Source organism: Emydura macquarii, unplaced genomic scaffold (genome assembly GCF_026122565.2).
Source record: "Emydura macquarii macquarii isolate MOO-44397 ecotype Brisbane River unplaced genomic scaffold, CSIRO-AGI_Emac_v2 contig_3530, whole genome shotgun sequence".
Lineage (NCBI taxonomy): Eukaryota > Metazoa > Chordata > Testudines > Chelidae > Emydura > Emydura macquarii.
The window spans coordinates 3,783,074-3,802,709 of NW_027133667.1; the positions used below are offsets into that span (position 1 = coordinate 3,783,074).

General features: G+C 45.1%; 1 pseudogene; it reads left to right on the forward strand.

The window, feature by feature from the left end:
• The first annotated feature begins 1,068 nt into the window (after window positions 1-1,068).
• Window positions 1,069-19,636, forward strand: part of LOC137145353 (cystine/glutamate transporter-like) — a 30,119-nt pseudogene continuing 11,551 nt past the window's right edge.

Below are 19,636 nucleotides of genomic sequence, written 5' to 3' on the forward strand. Positions count from 1 at the left end.
AAGACTAAAGCACAAGAGACGAATTAGTTGATGTTGGTAAGGTAGGGAAGTAAGTATCAACATTAAGGATACGATTATCTCACAGAGGTCACGGATCCCGTGACTTCCAGAGACCGCCATGACATTTTCTGCTTCATGCCTGGGGCAGTGGCGGGGCCGGAGTGGCCAGCCACCATGGGTAGCAGGGGGCCCAGGAGCTCCGAGCTGCTGTGGGCAGCAGGCCCCACACACACAGAACTCACAGACATCACGGGTGGCCCCACAGCTCTGAGCCACTGGGGGGGGAGGGACCTAGAGCTCCCAGCCATTGGGGGGGCCCTGTAGCTCTGAGCTGCCGTGGGTGAGGGGATCCCTGGAGTTCCTAGCTGCTGTGGGCAGTCCCCACAACTCCAAGTTGCTGCAGCTCCAAGCAGCCACGGTGACCAGGGGACCCAGAACTCCCGGTCGCCACAGGTGGTGGAGGTCCCCCCTCCATCTCCAAACCACCAGCCCCACAGGCAGTGGGGGACCCACCGACACAAAGCTCCCAGCCAGGCCCCACAGCTCCAAACCACTGCGGGCAGTAGGGGTCCCGGAGCTGTCAGCCACAGGGGCAGCTGGTGCTGGACCCTCACACCCCCAGCAAGGCTTTGGCTCTCATTGCCCACTCAGCCCCATGTTGTGGTTATTTTTAGTAAAAGTCCGGGACAGGTCACGGGCTTCCACGAATTTCTGTTTATTGTGGACACCGAGTCCACAAGCTGAATTTACATTGTAAAATTTAGAATGTAACCCGTGTAATCTCCCCCTTCCGCGCAGGCTAGGAAGTACCTATTTCCTTCCCTCCCAAGGATTCTAATCTCTTTCACCTTCTCACCTTTTGGTTTGTATGCTTCATGTTTGTTATGCCTAAAAGATTCCAGCCAAGGCTGTTCTCTGGCAGTATGCAAGCACAAAGAGAGGGGAGCCTGACCAGGGCTGGGAAGAGAACTGGGAAGGATGTGTCAATCCTAAAAGTCGGGTGATAGACAGAGAGCTCTGAGGAGGACCTCTGCTTGCAGGACTCCACAGAGAAGACAGACAGAGCTAATGGGATTCTGCAGAAAAAAGTCATGTGAAGGAGGAAAAAGAAGAGGCAGTGTTCCTGAGGAAGATCACCACCCTGGTGCCGGCTATCACACTGACTATCGGCACAATGGTGAGCAGTGGCATCTTTATCGCTCCAAAAGGGGTGTTGAAAAACTCCAGCAATGTGAGTCTCTCCTTGATTGCCTGACTGGTTTGTGAGGTCCTCTCTCTGTTTGGTGAGTTGCTTTTCCCATTCTCCTGTGTGATCCAGCGAGAATGTTACAAAATTCAGAACTTCTGTACGTATTCTAGAGCTGAATAGATTTTTCACATTAACACAGAGGAAAAATATCAGCAATGAATTGTGAAGAGACTGCAAAACAACTAAGTAGAAAATAACCTGAAGTACCATGAGCTAGACCCTTGGCAGATGTAAATCTGTATAATCTAAGCTCCATGAATCAATGGCGCTGTGCTGATCCACATCAGCTGAGGATCTGGTCCCGTAAATCCAAATTCGATTAAAAAATGAGAAATGACAATCTCTGGGCTAAATCCTGGCTCCACAGCACAAAGCCTACTGGAACTAGATGGCCTAACTGGGGTTCTCAGCTGTGGGAAAATCCAGCTTTCAGAGCCCACAAAGCATACTGCCATGGCAACCTCATGTGTTTGGGATTTAATGGCTTATCTCGGCTTATCCCCTTTTTAAAAAAAAAAAAAAAAAAATTAGTTTCTAGCCCTTTTCCTTGCAAGGGCTTCCAGGAAAATATAAAACAATTGTTGGGATTAAAAATCTGCAAAGGTGATTTGAACTAGAAGCATTCATGTTCCCTGCTCAGGACTGACCTTTTACGCCCATGGCATGGATGGGATGTGGAGTTGCAATTTTCTGCAGAATGTCAAATTAATCTATTTCAGGGAGATGATCACAAGGTCCTTCCACAAACAGTTGCCACAATCTTCCTCCCAGCAACTGGTTGCCTACCTATAGCTGAGCTGTCTCCTCTCCTTAGTCGTCAGTGTGGGATTGGTTGACCAAATGTCCTGATTTTATAGGGACAGTCCCAATATTCAAGGCTTTTTCTTATATAGGCTCCCATTACTTCCTCCCCGCCCCAATTTTTCACACTTGTGATATGGGCACCCTAGTGTGGGGCCTGGCAACAAGAATAAGCAGCTAACAGTGTAAGTAAGAAAGTTGTCTAGGGAGATTCCAATCACTGCTCTGACACGACCCCAACAGTGTGGAGTTGGTGAAATCATTTATCTTCACTGTCACAGCTTCCCCATCTGGCTGTGGCAGAGAGGAATAGACTTTGGCCTCTAAGCGTATGTTTACAGTGCAACTAAACAAAAATAATCACAGAACAAACCAAAAACCCCTCACCGTACTGAGACTCCGAGCCCAGGCTGGCTGAATCAGGCTCCTGAGACTTGAACTACAGGACTACAAATTGCAGTGCAGATGTTCTGGCTCAGGCTGGAGCTGGGGCCCTGAGACTCCAGGAGGGGAAGCATCTCCAGAGCCCAGGCTCCAGCCCGAACCCGAATGTCTACATTGCAATTTTATAGCCCAGCCTCCCAAGCTCCATGAGCCTGAGTCAGCCAACCCAGGCCAGGTGCAGCCGTGCGACACGTCTTTTATTGCCTTTCTAAATACCTTAAGGGCATGTCTACACAGTGAGCAGCAGCAAGTCCCAGCGTCTGGGTTGACAGCTTGGTGCTAAAAATAGCTGTGTAGACATGGCAGCTCAGGCTTCCCAGCTCAGGTAGATAGACACATTAGCTCAGGCTTGCCACCTGAGTATGTAGGCAGAGGCTCCAGGCAGGTTTGTACCCAGCTGGGTATCCTGAGCCCCCACCCTTTCTACCACTGACTACACAGTTATTTTTAGCATGCGAGCTCAAGCAGAGCCAATGTGTGTCTGGCCCCTCCAGCTGGGAAGCACATTCCCAGTTGCAGGATAGATGTATCCTAAGTCAAAAGACTTGGCCTGATTCTTCACTTCCTTACACCTTGTGGAGTCCTACGCACCATGGTAAAGTGAACGCAAGGGAGGTGCAAAACTATACCATTCTGACTTGGTACTCTCTGTCCACCAATGTAAATGAGTCATAGATTTTAAGCCCCGAAGGGACAATTGTGATCATCTGCTCTCACCTCCAGTATAGCACAGGTCATATGTATTCTCTGAATTCAATTCTGTTTGAATTAGTCTCCTTTAGAAAAACATCCAGTCTTGATTTGCCAGTCATGGAGCATCCACCACAGTGCTTGGTAAAATATTCCTACGGCACATGGAATTACCGTCAATGCTAAAAACGTACTCCTTTTTTCCAGTCAATCTGCCTAGCGTCAGCTTCCAGCCATTAGATCATTAGACCTTTGTCTGCCAGACTGAAGAGTCCGTTATTAAATATTTGTTCCCTGTGTATTTATAGACGGTGACCAAGTTGCACCTTAATCGTCTCTTGCTTAAGCTAAATAGCCTGAGCTCCTTGAGTTGATCACTGTGAACACATCTACATGGTATCTGGGAGTGAACCTCCCCGCCCAGTTCCACAGACTTGTGCTAGCAGGACTCACACTAGCGTGCCAAAAATAGCTGTGTCGATGCTGCAGCTCAGGCTCTGAAGCCAGGGGAGGGGCGGTGGGAAAGAAAGGCACGTTTTCCAATCTGTTAATCAGCCTTGTGGCTCTTCTCTGAACCGCTGCCAGTTTCTCAACATCCATCTTGAATGGTAGGCACCAGAACTGAGCACCGTATTCCAGCACCATCACATCAGTCCGAAGACAGAGGTAGTAGAATGCCTGCAGGGATTGAGATGCCCCCGTTTACGCACCCCAGGATGGTGTTGACACATTTGGCCACGGGGAGCTCTCCTTCAGCTGATTATCCACCATCAGTCCCAACTCCTTTTCCAGAGTGCTTCCCAGGGTAGAGGGCCCTGGCCTGTAAGCATGGCCTGCATTCTTTGTTGTGAGATTGATACACTTACCCCCTATTAAAACGCAGAGCGTTGGCCTGTGCCCAGCTCGCCAAGTGATCCAGATTTCTCAGGATCAGTAATCGGACTATTACAGAGAGGCCAGGCAGTGGAGAATCAAGCCCCTAGGCTTGGGGTAGTAGTGGGCATACATTTACATGGGGGCAGAGCCCCTGCAATATTTTCATTGCAGAAGCACCAGCTACACCTGGACCCCAGTTCTGCTGCCCTTGCCCATGGATTAGACTCCTAAATCTCATACTTGATCACCCTGTGAACGTGCACCCTTATTCTCTCTTTGCACCCATAACCAGGAAAGTTGGGCTGCACCCCTGCAGCCTGCTTGGAGATTCAGCGAGTGGATGCAGTGGAAAGGGTTATGATGAGATCATCACCGACCTTTCACTAGTTTGACTTGAGATGTTTTTGCAGGCACCAGGTGCCTGGGATAATGGTCCACTGGATCTCTATACACATTTCCCACAGCTCCACCCGTGCTCCATCTCTAACCCACAGCTCTCTCTGTCTTCCACACTTGCCGACATGGGGTTGGTGCAGAGGTCCTGTAACCTATAGACATGATGCTTGCATATGTTATATAGAAATGTAAATAGGCCCCAAAACCTATTTCCTAAAAATAAGCTTGACAATAGTCAAGCAAGACGTAGTAAAATATGAGTAAAGTGAAGTGAGACAATTAAGAGGCAAGTTAGAGATAAACTAGAGCATGGGGTAAACATTCTTTGGCCCTCACTGGTTTTCACAAGAGTTTTAGATAAAATGTGAATGTTATGGAAAATGCCCTCTATATGATCAGAGTTACTGGTCTGGCATTTCACAGCTGTTAATTGAAGATGAGTTTAATATTAAATACCCAATGAGGGAGTAGACAGTATTTTAATTATGGTAGTAGAAATATAGATATGGTAAAAGGCAGGCTTAATGCAAATTAATTTGGGTGTTTTTATTAGTAATTATAAAAAGGGTAGCACCCTCATTTTAAATTATGTGCACCCATCCACCAGTAAGGAACCATTAGAAAAAGGATTATGGCCATTCTTACCATGCAGGGATCATCATTTCCATCTTCGCATGGGAGTATCAACACAGTGTAGAGTCACTGCGATGCCTGTTTGCTTTAACTAACGGTTTTATTTTAAATAAAGTATAATTGTATCATTCATCATGGTCATTCACAGTCCTTCACTAAATTAAATCACGTGTAACCAGACTGGAGGCTTGAACCTTAAAGAATTCAGTTTGGTTTTGTGTTTTGTTCTTAAACTACTAATCAGGAACAAAGAAATCCAGGTTACAACCCTAATTGAAGGTGTGCAGGGAGAGGGGCAAACTCCTGCACTTGTTGTATAGTACAAAGAACTCTAATGGGGTCAAGGTGATGGAATAGCTTAGAAGTTTGTCATTTTCTTTTTTTTTTTTTAAAAGGAAATTTGGTAAAAAAAAATTGTAGCCATAGCTGCAAAGTAAAGCTTTCAGTTAAGTGGCAATTTTGGAACCGATCCAAAGCTCATTGAAGTCCGGGTTTTTTCACGCTAGAGCAGGCCCTCTGATTTAGATAAAAATTCTCTCCAGAGACCAGAGCAAGCCAGAAAGAAAAATTACTTTCATTTGGGACACAAGGAGGATTTGAACACATGCTTCCAGAGATACAATACTAACTCATTATCCCATTGGGCAGCCCAGTCTCTTGGGGAACTGAAGTCCCAGGTTAAGATAGTCTATCTGGTGGTATAGTCTGTAGTAACAGTGCTGAGATGGCAGGGGACAAATTAAGCTCCAGTTATTTGTACTCAGCTTGCAGGACCCTGAAGACAGCTTAGAGATTCTAGTGCAGATTCAGAATCCTTCAGCGCGTTTAATGAACCCCACCGCTGGCTCAGGGTCCTGCTGCTGTATAATGCCAGGCCCACATTAGCTGCTGTAAATAAATACTAAATGCGAATAATCGTAGCCTTAAGTATCACCACAGTAAAAACTTGCTGAGTGCCAGCCTTTGCCTGCCTTTACGTAACATCATCACCTGGATGTGGCTCAAGCCCTCTTGACAGCAAAGACAGAAACAACCCAGGGAAAAATACGGACCCACTGCTTAAGCCACAGGCGGTAGTGACAGTAGAAAGCTCTACAGTGTTGCACTTTAACTGCCCTATGTAGACCCTGCTGGTGAAGTAGGTACTGTTCAGAGCACACCAGCAGGGTCTACACGAGACAGTTAAAATGCAACGCTCTTGAGTGCTCTACAACTTACAACCCTCCAGTCATCAGGATGGACTCCAGGGGACAGGTAGGTGCAGGGGCACCATACAAGGGGGAGGAAGACACTCCCCTTCCTCCCCCCACCCCCTAGACATAGTGAGAGCACAGAGAAGTCGTCTTGATCATTTCAGGCCTCTCTGGGGGGAGGGGAAGGGGAGACATCACATCCGGTACCTCTCCTCCTCTTCCCCCCCCCGCCCCCTTCCCCAGCAGTGCCAGGCCAGGGCGGGTGGCATGTGGTAGAAGGTCAGTGCAGAGGGAGTTGGGACGCAGCAGCCAGGACCAGGCAGTGGAACGTGGGGGCCCGAGCCACCAGTAGCCAAGGGCAGGGCCACCCAGGTAGTGCAGCCCCCTGCCGTGAGCAGGATCCTGGCACAGGACTGGCTCTGTAGGGAGTCAACTCCTGAGCCACCCCCAGCTCTCTTGCTGCCTCTATCTTCCTTCCTGTCCGTCTTGCCTCCTCACTACAACTCTGCTCCTCCCAACTCCACCCAGCTGTGCAGGTAACGTGCCCCACTTGCCCCAAAGTTCACCAGCCAGCACTGTACGTAATCTGGCTGTTGTATATTATGTGACCTCTGTACAGTCATTAAATCCCAGTCCTCCCTAGCAGGCACTGTTATCTGAGAGGAAGGGTGGTCTCGTGGACTAGGATGCAGTAGGCCTGGGTTCAGTTCCAAGCCATTGACTTCCTGTGTGACCTTAGCATTGAAGTCACAGTCTCTCTCTCTCTGCCTCTGTTCACCAACTCTGAGTGGAGATTGGAATACTCCATTCTTCTTCTTCATCTTCTCCTGTTAGTCAGGCGCAGCAGCTCGTTCTTGGTCTCCAAGCATTACTGTCGAGCGCCTCTTCCATGCCAACACCAGCCTTCTTCTAGTCCTCCTTCAGCCTCTCAAACCACCTTTTTCTGGGTCTTCATCGTGGTCTTTGTCCCATGGCTAGAAGACCTTGTATTCTCTGACCAACACCTGGGCCGTGACAGTTCTTTGGGAGCTCCTCCCTTCTTTATATAGACTAAGTGCTTCAGGGCAGGGACTGTCAGTGGGTGTTTGTACATTTAGGATCCATAGGCACGACTAATATAAATAATTTCTCTTCATTATTTTGAGTCTAGGCACTCTGTCTTATGCAGACCTGGGAACAAGCATCACAAATCGGGGGGCCATTATATCTACTTCCTAGAAACCCGTGGGCCTTTGCCAGCCTTCTTAATATTGTGGGCTGAATTCGTTATGACCCAGTAAGAACAGTTCTGCTTTCCATAGGTGTGTAAGGACAGGAGAGATACGTTGCTGTTGATTTTGTATTTATAGTCTCCTCTCTTTAAATCTCTGATTGGGGCAGATTCCAGCTGTGCGGCTGAAGGAGCCAGCTGGTGAATACACCACAGAAGCAAGCACATGGACTTCCAAATGGCTAGAGAGAGGATAGAGGAATAAGAAGGGAGAGAACCTAAGACAGGGAAATGGAGGGGGCAAAGGAGGCAGAGTGGGAAACTGAAAGGGTAAAAGGTAAAATAAAAAGTGAGATGGAGAATAAAAGTGAAAAACAAGGAACAGCTTGCAGCAAACATAGTAATGAGACAGATGGGCATTTCCCTGCAATCTGCCAATTCATCTGGCCTTTCTGGAAAAAGGCTCCATGCTCCTTAAAAATCTGTTTGATATGTGACCACCTCCTGTCTCCCTCTCTCTCCATGCCCCAACTCCAATAGCTGCTGGATACACAGAAATGTCTCCCACCGCACATCTGGTCTCGGCAGTGAGGCCTGCCCCCATGGAGAATGAGATCACAGCTTACGCAACTGAACTCCCCCGGCAGCCCTGGGACAAAGTAACCAACCCCCTACACTAAGTGTACAACAAATATAAAAAAACCCCACATTGTTTAGCTTGTTGACCCTGCCTGGGTTTATAGCCAACATAATGAGAGAGGTCACAAGCTGAATGGAAATGGAGTCTGAAATATCCTTTTCGTGCCTATCTATGCCTCTGCCTAGGTTCTACACAGTCCCCCAGCAGCAATGAAGGGATAGCTCCAGGTCTGGGTGGGGAGGGAAGTGCACTGGTAGGGGGTGTGGGTGGTGTGCACAGCCACGGCCCCACACATTTTATTTTATGGGCACTGGATGTCACAGCACAGCAGTGTGTGCACACTTTACAGCAGCACCGTTCAGAATGGTCAAAGCATGCAGCAAATAAAGCTTAGAAAATCAAAGGGTATTCACAGGACAGCAAGTCCTTCATGTAGTGCCGAAAAGGATTTTTAGACCAAAATCTCCAGCTCTCTTTCTGTGGTTGGGGGGCGGGGGGTGGGGAGAAGCACTCCGACCCTCACCTCAAGGTCACCGATTCAAATTCTCTCCTAGTGATTGAAAAACAGTCCCACTCTAATGGTTCTTCAGAGACCCGATTGTGATACGACTAACCTATCAGTCCATTTCCTACAAAAAATAACCATGGTCCTGCCGTGAGGGCACTAGCCTTCGACTCAGGAGACCTGGCTTTGATACCCCGTTCCATCACAGATCTGCTGTGGGACACGGGGACTCTGTGTCTCAGTCCCCCGCTACCAAATGGGGATAGTCGCACTTCCCGGGGGTGATGTGAGGCCCAATACGTTACAGGTTGTGAGGCACTCGGATGCTATAGTAACGGGGGACATACGTACATGAAATAGATCGATGGCCAGAACGACTGCCCACACAATCAGCTGTCTTACTGGCAGTCAGCAGAAATGTTGGATGGCCCATAGAGACATTGTCCCTCTTCCCCCTTGCGGAGGTCCCTTCCGGTAATTGGTGGGACAGCGCAGGAAGCCTGCAGAGCAAGCAAGCTGTTCAGAGGACAAAGGACTTCAGTTTCCAGAGCTGTCGGCCTGGCAACTTCCAGCAGTAGTAAGTTCACTGAAAAGAGGGGCTGGAAAGAAATTCAACCGAGGTCTGTGCTCAGGGAGAGCAAAGAGGGCATCCGAAAGGCACAGCTGAGCTGGGAATTACACCTCCCTGCTTGAGTAGATACACTCCTGCCCGCTCTGATCTAGCTAGCGTGGTAAGAATAGTGGAGTCGCAGCAGAGTGAGCGGCCAGCTGTTCCACATGTGCACGTAGCATCTCAGACAGGATAGTCACCAGGGGGGCTTGCCCCTGGCACTGCTGCAGTCACCCTGCCGTTTGTAGCGTGCTAGCGCAGATAAATCTCAGTGAGCGGGGAATCACAGCCCCAGCTCAAAGTCTAGGCATACCCTTTGTGTTGCAGAGACAAAGACGTCAATTGTCCCTAACCTCCCACCGCATGAGAAATCCCATCTCCTCCAATCTTCGAGGGAGAAAATGAACAGACAAAGCTCAAGAAATACCTGCATCTGCTCTGGGAAGAGCGTCGCCAGCTCCCCACTTTTCACCAGCGTTACGAGAAATCCGTGGATGTTTTTTTTCCTCCAAATCCCATCTGTGAGGGACGCTACGGAGGAGGAAGCTAATGAGCTTAGCAAGCCCTAACTAGACACACCTGACAGGTTTGTTCTGCCTGGAGGGAAGGCCTGCCACAGGAAGGGCTGGTAACCGGGGGAGACGGCTGTGCCTCAGAGATAGCTGCACAGACAGGGTCTTATTTCAGAGATGGAGCATTGGACTCTATTGCTAAGGAAATGGAGATTCAGGAGGATTCCTTGAAAGCTGGAAGCGGTTTATTTGTTCATTTTCATATCAAGATTCCTCCCTTAAGTAATGATGATTTCAAAAGGCATTCGAGGAAGGAGATGAGTGGGCGGAGGAAGGAAGGGTCATAGGAAAGGGGATACGATGTGGACAGAGGAAAAACAAGTGTTTTCCCCTGGCTACCAGGCTTTGAATTTCTATTTTGCTTTCCAGTCCTGCCAACACTGCCATGACGTCCTTGGTTTTTGGTCATTATTTAATTGAGCCTCTCTTTGCCCCTTGCTATGCCCCCTGTCCTGGCTGTGAAGCCGGTCGCCACCACTGGCATCTGTGAGTAACCCTCAAAATCAACCAGAGCAAAGTGACAGGTCTGAGGAAGGAGAACTAGCAGGTTTGATTGGCTATTCCTGGTATTATTCCTCCCTATCTCGGTTTCTGCCTGTCAGCAAGGACTGTCCTTTTCCATGTCTGTCAAGCTCCATACAAAGCAATGTGACTCTCTATAAATATTTATCTGTCACCCTCCCTGTGCTAAATCATCAAAATCCTGCAACTGCACCCTCTCAGAATAGTCAGTGTTTACTTCAATTAGTCTAAGTAAGTGGGGAATCTAAGTTCCTTGGGGGGGCAGGAAGTGTCATTTCCTATGTGTTTATATGACTGGGGCCTCTCGGTGTTACAACAACACAAACAAACACATCCAAAGCTAGTGCAGTAAAGGCCAAGGACACGGTATGTACATAAAGCACATAGGCTGGCACAGTATTTTCAAAGGAGCGTAAGAAATGTAGAGGCCCAAATCCCTTTGTCTCAATGGCAACTGAACATCTCACTCATATCTGTGACTGAAAATTTCCCCCATAACAAACAAGACTCAAACCCCTCCTCCCTGCGTGGAATGTAACGTTCAGTTACAACAGGACACCCATCTGTCTAATCATAAACAGGCTTTGCTCTCTGGGGTCATGTGAGAGATTACACTATAAGTTCCAAACACGCACACTACACGTTCCCCTCATGTTTGCCAAGAGGACTAGTACTTTGTTTAGACCAGTTTACAGTGATCTAAGATAGGGGCTTCGTACAACTGCCCAGTACTGGATTCCCCATGAAAATAATTGTCCCATTGTGGGGAACATCGATACTAGGCTCCCTAAAGAGGACGTTCCCAGATTAAAGGTCATAGAACAAAATATCAGCCTCACACTAGCCCTGCCCAGAAGTGAATTCAGTATATTCCAGGTACGCTTTTCAGGGCCAGAGAGAGAAACTATTACGTCCCTCTTACCTGAGGGGATTGCCAGTGTACATGAAACTCCAGGTTACACTGGCTTTCAATACTGTTGATGCCATATGGCATTACAAGCTCGCATTGGATTTGTTATTCATAAATCTGCCTACGTCCTTTTCACCTCATCTATTCCCGCTCTCCCTTAGTCCTGAATATCAGGGTTTTGGATTATTTTAGATGGATGTATTTTCAAACTTCTCTCTCATCTTAATTATTTCCTCCCCAAGTTGTTAATCTCTTTAGATCCCTTTGTATTATTTCTATCCTCACTGGTGTTTTCAACATATCACAGTTCAGTATCCTCTAAAAACATAATTAATATGCAGCTGTGCTTACACTTTATTCCAGATCATTCATGAAAATGTTAAACAAGACAGGATCCAACCTTAGTTTCTACTGTACCTCAATTAAACACCTTCCCACACATCCATACCTTGCCATTTATTGTCACTCTTTGCTTAATGCCTTCAAGTCAGGTTTCAGTCATCAAGTGATCATCCCATCAGCCATTCCCAGCTTCTGGCAAACAGCAATCTCTGCCTATCCTGGTTAATAGCCATTGATGGACCTATCCTCCATGAACTTACCTAGGCTTTTTTGAACCCCGCTATAGTCTTGGCCTTCATAACATCCTCTAGTAAGGAGTTCCACAGGTTGACTGTGCGTTGTGTGAAGAAATATTTCCTTTTGTTCATTTTAAACCTGCTGCCCATTTCATTTGGTGACCCCTAGTTTTTATGTTATAAGTAAATAATGTTTCCTTATTTACTTTCTCCACACCAGTCATGATTTTATAGACCTCTATTATATATCCCCCCCTTAGTCATCTCTTTTCCAAGCTGAGAAGTCCCAGTCTAAATCTCTCCTCATGTGGAAGCTGTTTTATACCCCTAATAATTTTAGTTGCTCTTTTCTGTCCCTTTTCCAATTTCAATACATCTTTTTTGAGATGGGGCAACCAGATCTGCAGGCAGTATTCAAGATGTGGGTATATCATGGATTTATATAGAGGCAAGATGATATTTTCTGTCTTATTCTGTATCCCTTTCCTAATAATTCCCAACATTCTGTTAGCTTTTTTGACTGCCACTGCATATTGAGTGGATGTTTTCAGAGAACTATCCACAATTATTCCAAGATCTCTTTCTTGAGTAGTAACAGTTAAGACCCCATCATATTATATGTATAGTATAATGTATGTATTTTATATGTATAGTTGGGATTATGTTTTCCAATGTTTTCCAATTTGCATTTATCAACATTGAATTTCATCTGCCATTTTGTTGCCCAGTCACCCAGTTTTGTGAGATCCCTTTATAAGTCTTTGCAGTCTGCTTCAGACTTAACTACCTTGAGTAGTTTTGTATCTGCAAATTTTGCCACCTCACTGTCTACCCCTTCAGATCATTTATGAACAGGATGAACAATACTGGTCCCAGAACATACCCCTGGGGGACACCACTATTTACCTCTCTATATTCTGAAAACTGACCATTTATTCCTACCCTGTGTTTCCTATCTTTTAACCAGTTACTGATCCAGGAGAGGACCTTCCCTCATATCCCATGACCGCTTACTTTGCTTAAGAGCCTTTTTGGTCCTCTCACTATATTTTTTAATTTGGGGTACACATTTAAATTCAGCCTCTATTACGATGTCTTGAAAAAGTTTCCATGCAGCTTGCAGGGATTTCACTTTGTTGTTTTGGCACTGTACCTTTTAAAATTTGTTTAACTTCCTCATTTTTGTGCGGTTTCCCTTTCCCAAGTCAAATGCTACCGTGGTGGGCTGCCTTGGTGCCACCTCCCTCCCCAAGGATGTTAAATGTTATTTTTTTTACGGTCACTATTAGCAAGCAGTTCAGCTCTATTCACCTCTTGGACCAGATCCTGTGCTCCACTTGGGACTATATCAAGAATTGCCTGTCCTCTGGTGGGTTCCAGGACAAGCTGCTCCAAGAAGCAGTCATTTAAGGTGTCAAGAAACTTTATCTTTGTATCCCATCCTGAGGTGACATGTACCCAGTTAATATGCGGATAGTTGAAATCCCCCATTATTATTGAGTTTTTTATTTTTATAGCCTCTCTAATCTCTCTGAGCATTTCACAGTCACTATCACCATCCTGGTCAGGAGGATATCCCTACTGCTATATTCTTACTATTCGAGCATGGAATTACTATCCATAGAGAGTCTATGGCACAGTTTCTGTCCTTCCAATATATTTTGTATCTTGGTATTAGTGTCTTCCATTGATTATCCTCATTCCACCAAGTTTCTGTGATGCCTATTATATCAACACCCTCATTTAATGAGAGGCATTCAATTTCATCCATCTTAGTATTTAGGCTTCTAACAATTATATAAAAACACTTAAAATTGTCACTTTTTAGCTGTCTGCCATTATGTGATGTAACTGAATGGGATTCTTTCATTTGACTATTGCTTATCAGATCCTACCCATATTTTATCCTCATCCATCCTCTCCTCACTAAGATAGAGAGAATCTCCACTAATAGATTCTCCTCTAAAGGACATCTTTGCCCGAACCACATGCTCCTCCGCACTTGTTGACTTCCCCCAGCCCTTAGTTTAGAAACTGCTCTACGACCTTTTTAATTTTACATGCCAGCAATCCGGTTCCATTTTGGTTTACATGGAGCCCATCTTTCCTGTATAGTCTCCCCCTTTCCCAAAAGGTTCCCCGGTTCCTAATAAATCTAAACCCCTACACCATCATCTCATCCATGCATTGAGACCCTGCAGTACTGCCTGTCTAACTGGCCCAACACATGGAACTGGAAGCATTTCAGAGAATGTTATCATGGAGGCCATGGACTTTAATCTCTTACCTAGCAGCCTAAATCTGGCCTCCAGGACCTCTCTCCTATCCCTCCCTATGTCATTGGTACCTACATGTACCACAACCACCAGCTCCTCCCCAGCAGTACACAAAAGTCTGACTAGATGTCTCGAGAGATCCACGATCTTTGCGCCCAGCAGGCAAGTCACCATGCGGGCCACATGAATTCAATTCACATGAATAACACTGTTCTTCTGCTTCTTCTCCTTCCCTCCATTGCTCTGAAGTGCTGGAGTCACAGCTGGTCTGCAAATATACAGACAGTTCTTGCAGTCCTCAAAATGGTCACTGTTGGCCTGATTATTGTCCATGAGATGATGGCACTAACTGAAGGTCAGACAGCAGGAGACAAACAGAGGCAGAGGAGACCTAGGAAGAGGCACAGACAGATAAGAAAGGAAATAGAAAGTAGAGACCATAGAGTCAGAAAGATAGGCCAGAAAGAGAGAGAGGGGGCTTAAGAATTTTAGCCAGGAGAAAACCACTACAGGAAAAACAAAAGCTTACCTGTGTCCTGCCTTCTGCCCATTTCTCTTGCACTGCCCTTCAGCTCATCTTTCATCTGCTAAGGGAGTCAAACCTGAACAAAGTTGGCTGCGTTGTTTGACTGGATTTCTGATCACTTGCAGGACAAGAACATCTGAAACGGGAGCAGCATGGTCAACATGCAGACATATCTACCCATGTCCCACTTCTTAGTCCATTTGTGCCAAGTCACCACTTTCAAAGTTACTGTATCAGGATCAGCAATAAAATGGGAAGTACAGCATCTCAGAACGTGAACTGCAACCACCCAGGCACATGGTGAAAATAGGTGTTTTAGTCTAGTGCTTGCCCCCTCTCCAAAACCCAAGTCACACAACAGGTACTTAGCTGCACTGCTCCCACATCACCTAAGAAGGGCGGTGGCTAATACCCCTTCCCACCCAGGTGAAGGAGATGAAGATTGCATGTCATAGTGGGTATTGAATCAATTGCTAGTCCAGAGGACAATGTGGGCCTTGAAATGTTCCATGCTAGCTCACTGCAGATTTGGACTCGTCTGTCTTTCTTTCTGAAAAAAAATGTTAAATGGAGGCATATTCAGCTTGCAGTAGAGCTCTGGCATTGATGGATTGCACATCATTTAAAAATACTATTTCTCTGCAGACTGATGTTGGATCAGAGAGGCATCTTTAATCTAGGAGACAAAGGCACAATAAGATCCAACAGCTGGAAGCTGAAGCTAGATAACTTACTTTCTGTCTGAATTTATCTTTTTAGCAGTCAGGGCAATTAATCACTGGAACAGATTACCAAGGGACATGGTATCTTAAAAGAAAGATGGGATATCTTTCTAAATGATGTGCTCTAACTCAACCCCAAGTTATTGGGCTGGCTGCATTAATTACTTGGTGAAATTCTTTGTACTTTGTTATGCAAGAGGTCAGACTAGATGATCATAATGGTCGTTTTGTCCTTAAAAAACTATGAAATTTGATAAGCCATTTTAGACTGGATCTGTAGAGTCCCTCTGAGCTAGTACTTTGCCGTCAGAGCTATGGCAATGGCTTTGCTGATTGAATTCTTCGTACCAACTTCTCAGAAACCATCAGATTTATTTTTTGTATTTCCCTCAGGTCACTATGAGAATTTCCAGAATGCTTTTGACACGAGCTTGCTGCCTCTGGACAAGCGGCCTCTGGCTTTTTACTCTGGAATGTTTGCATAATGAGGCTGGTAGGCTTCCATATCTATATTGGACAACGTCTATTCCAGTCACTGATGAAAGCCAGATAAGTCCCACAGAGGTCGAAATACAGAAGTACAGAGCTTGTGTGGAACGGTCTCATCGCAGTTACAGATTCAAATACACTCTGGATGAGCCACGGCCAAGTCATTATAGCTGCTGTTGACTTGTCTCCTAGAGACTGAATTGAGACCATTTTACTTAGGCAAAACACATCATTCAAGTGCCAAATGAAGTAATGTCAGGGACCTCCAAAGAGTACCTCTGCTCTAGTTTCCTTTGTAATATTTAGGATAATGCCCAGAAAGTAAAGATGCCAACGATTGTACCGTGTGCAACTCAGAACACCTACATCCTTAACATTTGGGGGGCAGGGAGAGGAGGGACCCCTAATCCCAAGCAGTTTGATTTTCCTAGGAAGGGATTCTTGCCTCACCATCACCCCTAAGGGGAAGCATTTGATTTTCTTTGTGGAAAGTCTGCCTATATTTATGTAGTAAGACAAATGGCCTAAGAAAGGATTCCCCTCTATTGGGGAATGGTGACAGATGCATAACTTGTTCAATCTCACTCTTCAAGCCCTACACAAAAAATTGGAATCTCAGGTCCAGACGTTTTTCTCTTCTAATTGCAGGTTTTATGTAAACTTTGTAACTAAGGAAATTGTAAACCCTGAAAGATGAGTGCCACAGCCAGCTGCTTGAATTCATTCCGGTAGATAAACAAACCACTAAAGAGAATGGGGATTTCTGTGCCCCAAAGCTGGAACACCATAACAATACAAGATGTTAAAGGGTAAAGCTCACTTCAGCACAACATGCAGATTCATAGCAGTAGGAATATTTTTCATATTGAGATTTGACTTGGGTGCAATTCATTTATGCACATACTGGGCTGTTGTCATATTGGATCAGACCACAGGCCCATCAAGTCCTGTTGCCTGGCTTTGGTGATGGTAGTGAGCCTGATGGTTCAGTGATGGAGGCTACGTTGGAGGAGCAGAATTTCTTCTTGACTTTCATTAAAGGAAGACGTAAGTTGTTAGCCAACAGGATCAGTCCCACAATCACCATACTAGCTGAGAATTGGGCTTGGTTAGTGTTCTCAACACTTCTCACACTGTGCTGTACAGCATAGCCTGACTCAACCCTCTTTAAAGCAAAGTTACAATGAGCACCAATTGTTGTTGTAGCCGTATCAGTCCCAGGATACTAGAGACACAAAGTGGGTGAGGCAATTGGTTAGTGGACCAACATCTGTTGGTGAGAGGTCACCGGAAGAAGACCTCTCTGTAAGCTCAAAAGCGGGTCTCTCTCACCAAAGACCTTGATCCGCTAAACGATATTACCTCAGCCATCTTGCCTCTCTAATGAGTGCCAATGCAGGAATTTCATCCCATTGCCAGTGGATATGAAAGGGGGGGGGTGACTTTTTGAGAAAGGGAGATGAGATATTTAGGGCTAATCCAAATGAAGAGTCCTTTGATGTTTTCCGTTTACAGTGAGGTTTATTCTTTGTGAAGATAGGGATCTCAAATGAGCTCCAATTCTCATAGCAATTCTCCCTCAGCAACTGGGTGTCTAAAGTTACATGCTTTAGCCTACCAATGTTGGATTTTCATAGACTGTCTTCTTGATGCAACAGAGGACAAAGAGGACCTACTCCCATTTAGCCTTTAGTACCTCTTGATCAGGAAGTATTACTTTAGGCACACCTCTTGTCTGCCCAGAACAAGTGTGGGTTCTTTGGAAAAAGGTCTGAACTGAAAGCCACAAGAAAAAAATGCCATCACAAGGGAATTTAACAATTGGTACTGTTTGCTATAACGTCATTCTCACGATCCTGCATTTACATCAGCAGCAACCTACAATAATAATCAGAGATGCAATGCAGTCCTAGAGCTGGGCAGGACACTGTTTTCCCATCCCGAAAATTTTTTTTTTCAAAATCTCAGATTTTCTTGTCCTGAATCAGAACAAAAAGTTGAAATCTCAAATTTTCATGACCCAACAATTGGAAAACAATTTCAATTTCACTTTGGATCAATCAAAAACATTTCATTTAGCCATTTTGAAATGTTCCATTTTGCCTTTATTTCTCTATAATTAGCTTAAGGTTCCAAACCACAACCAGAATCCTCCATTTCGGAAGTATCAAAATTAGATGGTTCGACCATTCCAAAACTTTTTCAAGATTAAGAAATTCATCAAAACCCTTCCCCACAAATGTCCTGATTTTGACAAATCTGCATTGTTCAGTGAAAAAAATGTGTTGTTGCAAATTCACAACCAACTCTACTAGATTGATGTGGGATAGAGGTAAACCTGATGGACAGCTGAGAGGCGCAATAAAGGAGTTGTTATTAATCTATTGTAGGAATATCCCATTGAGTATGATAGTGTCCTTGCTCATTGTTACTCTAGGGCACCACCTCAGTAATGTCTCCTACTACACGGTCCTGACAGTGGAGGAAGCGCTGGCCGCCCAGGCTGTGGCTGTGCTGAGTGTGATCCTTTGTTTTTATTGGATATTTTCAGTGTAACATAGATAGTTGTCACATCTGGAACTATCTTGTGGGGCTACTGGAGAGAGGCCAGAGATTCATTACAGTACGGAACAGATTGCAGATTCTTATGCCTCGGGCAGAGGTCTGTTTCCACATATGGCACGAAGGAAGAAGTATAAAGGAGATGGTCTGGAATAGCATAGCTCTCATAAGGAGTCTGTCTTCTTTAGCAAGAAGAAATATACTTACAGCCACTGGATTGCAGGGCTTCCCCTCCCCAACTTTTCATAGAGTTGGTATGATCCAGTATGCCTTCCATTTTTTGTCCCCCGCACTCCAGTCTTGCAGGCTATAGCATTATATAAAGTTCTTTATACTGACACACTTTGCTGGAAGGGAGAAGCAATTTTTCTGAAATGACACCTGTTGGCTTGCATTTAAGGTTCTCTTGCCTTAGTAATAATGGAGATGGGATTATCTTGAGGTGATGATGAAATCTGGATTCTCCACCAGCACAATTATAGAAACAGATATGTGAGATGGGGTAACTGATCCTGAATAACTGGGTTCTCTATTTTTTCGCTAGAGCTTTGTAGATTTCAATCCTAATTGCTATGTCCTTCTTTGGTTCTTTGAATGGAGGAATCTTAGCAGCTGCAAGGTAAAAGCCTGTCCTTTCTAAAACCAAACATCTCTTCCATACTAAAAACAGCTAATCTTAGTTCAAACACTTTCTGCAGCCCTTGATCTGATAAAAACATTCATGTTAATCAATGGACTGAAGACACTTCATCACGATAACAAGTATCATACCATCCGAGTGCTTCACACCTTAAGTTACCATCCATATTGTATTTTTCTGGTGGTTTTCCTTTTGCTAGTGTGGTTTTATTTCTTTCATTGTCCAATGTGAACACCTGAAGCTTAAGGTGAAACAAGAACCTGAGAGCTGCAAAAAAAAACAAACAAACATGCTGTATCAGGAGCTCCTCTTGCTGGTGACGAGTAATATTGTATCTACCTTTGTTTCTACAGCTGGTCAAAAATTTCCTAACCAAAAGCTTTTCCTCACAACGAAAAACTTGAAAACAATGAAGCTTCATATCCACTTTATTTTTTTTCCCTCTGGAAAAAGTGGATAAAAAGTTTTTAAAAATCCCTTCAGAAATATTTTCATTAAAAAAAATCCCAAAATGTAATTGAAAATTTTGTACAAAAAATCACACTTTAACCACAAAATATGCTTAGCTTTTTTCCACCCATTTCTACCTATT